General features: G+C 33.1%; 1 non-coding gene across 1 annotated transcript; it reads left to right on the top strand.

The window, feature by feature from the left end:
• Positions 1 to 1,910: 1,910 nt before the first annotated feature.
• On the top strand, positions 1,911 to 2,014 carry LOC126009832 (U6 spliceosomal RNA). Its single transcript, XR_007496024.1, has one exon. It is a non-coding gene; the product is annotated as a U6 spliceosomal RNA (small nuclear RNA).
• Positions 2,015 to 2,318: the final 304 nt, after the last annotated feature.

Genomic DNA, 2,318 nt, shown 5'->3' with positions numbered 1-2,318 from the left:
TTTAGAAGTCTTCAAAGGATGGTCCAAGGGGTAAATTTGACCCTCTTCTTCTTTTGACAATAAATAGTTTTATTATTTTAAATGGATTTAAATGTCATTGCCATTGGTCTACCTATCAAGTTTATGCTTTCTTTTGCACATGAAGACAGAGTAGAGTCATTAATAACAGAGTCCAACAGATCTTAAGTCTAAAACGTTTACTAACTAAACTTAAAGTATTGACCAATTGTACAATGCCTGAGGCCAATTGGTGGAATGGAAAAAAAAACAGATGACACTAGAATTAGCTAGAGTCTAAAATCTTGCCTTAGGACAAGTTTTAGTGAAAGTAAAAGGGAAAGGAACAGAAAAATTAAGGAATATTCAGAGTACAGAGAACCAGCCAGAGTGGTCATGGAGTGGAAATCCAGAGTGGTAATTCTTCAATAAAGAACTAAGGTTATGATATTGTAACACTATTTTATGTCCCCTGAAATTTTGTTGTATAGAAAGGAGTAATTCAAGGTCATTTTTTGGTACAACACTAGGGTGTGATTTGGTTAGTTATAGATCAGAGTGTCAGAAGGGACAAGTGGAGGTCATGGAGACACGGACTGAAAGATTTCACTCATCTCCTATATCAGATGGTCACAATAGTGCTTCCAATGTCCTGCATGTTTGTCAATCAACATCTTCCTGACTCATGACTGAAAATGATAAGCCTAATCATAAACAAATTTGTGTATATTTTTGTAATGACTATTCAAACCATTTTAAAAACACATTAGAGCATTTCACAAATGAGCAAGTCTACAACAAATGAGGCATAACATTTCATTCAATCATATTTGACCAATATTTACTCTATAAGAACCTCTCTTTTGAGGCTAATTTTAGTAGATGGAGCTCCTTGTGATAATTCTTTCTAGAAATATTTCCCCAAATGTGGGACTAAAATGCCCCATATTTCATCACAGTGACAATATAGCATTGGAAGCTATCAACAGATGGATTCTTATATGATTATGGCTATTTTAATAAGCTCACATAGGACTCATTTTAATAGGAATAAGTAATTTCTATCTCTATTTAGCTGCTTCTCTTATTCTTTCATACTTAATTTATAAAATACCTTTTTTATTTGTCAATGAGAGACCACATTACTTGAAGATGCCCAAAGAAGATAAAAACCTGAGCAGGTGAACTGAACCTACAAGAAGAGGAAATTTTACATCTATATAGGAGCGTTCATTGCAGGTATTTCAGTGAATGTATGCATCAAGTTCAAACTTTACTCTCTGGGGAAAGTATAAACTTGGTCTAACCAAAGAAAAATGTCCTCCCAAGATGAGAGTATTACTATCTAATCTTTAAAGTGTCCAGCTCTCTGTTTATTCACTTTTCATCACATCTCAATGCATCCATCCCTTCAACTTGAAGGGGCATATCAGGCATAGGTAATTCAGCCTCTCTAAAGGTTTTGGATTAATTCTTTTTCTTATTTATTGGAAGGCTTTTCTGTTTTTATTTATTTGTTGTTCGATTGGTGTTTCTATTTTTTAAAATAATATCTGCATTTAAGCACCATGATTACAAACATGTTTGTAGTTGGGTTTCAGTCATAAAAAGAACACCCCCTTCACCAGTACAATTTTCACATGAATTCAATGAGAAGTATCATCATTGAAAAGTTCTGCCTGGAGTATATATTCTATTTAAATCCAGATTTTCTTTGCCTATCTTTAAGGAACAAATCAACAAATTGTTTTTATTTAAGATAAAATATATCTACACATACTTAAAAATAACTTTTAGACCTACCCCTGGAAATTCTCTTCCTTCAAGTCCAACCACACAAACCAGTTGATTTAAAGTCCCAGCTCATTTCCCATGGGCAAAATCTCAGGCACTAAAGGTCACTAAGAAGGATGTTGCTCACTTCGGCACAGATACTAAAATTGGAACAATACAGATGAGATTAGCATGTCCCCTTTGCAAGAATGACACGCTAACTCATGAAGTGTTCCATATTAAAAAATAAAAGGACTATGTGTTTTCTAAGAATGACTACATATTTTGTTTCATTTTCTAGTGGCTATACATTCCATTAACCACACTTATTTCATGGAAAATAAGGAATAATGTGCACATATAAATCTTTTTTATTCATGGAAATTCTTGCTCTAAATTCAAGATTCTAGAATCTAGAACTAAAAGGGATTTAATTTAATTTATTGTGATAGTCATGAGAAAATGACAAAATTATTCAGGATTGGGTTTCAGGAATATAATGTATTCAACACTGATCTTGATTTCTTCATCAGTGTACACTTCTCCAC

The sequence above is a fragment of the Suncus etruscus genome, chromosome 5 (genome assembly GCF_024139225.1).
Source record: "Suncus etruscus isolate mSunEtr1 chromosome 5, mSunEtr1.pri.cur, whole genome shotgun sequence".
NCBI classification, from domain to species: domain Eukaryota; kingdom Metazoa; phylum Chordata; class Mammalia; order Eulipotyphla; family Soricidae; genus Suncus; species Suncus etruscus.
The sequence above is the reverse complement of the archived record's forward strand: the minus strand, read 5'-3'. Positions and strand labels throughout refer to the sequence as shown.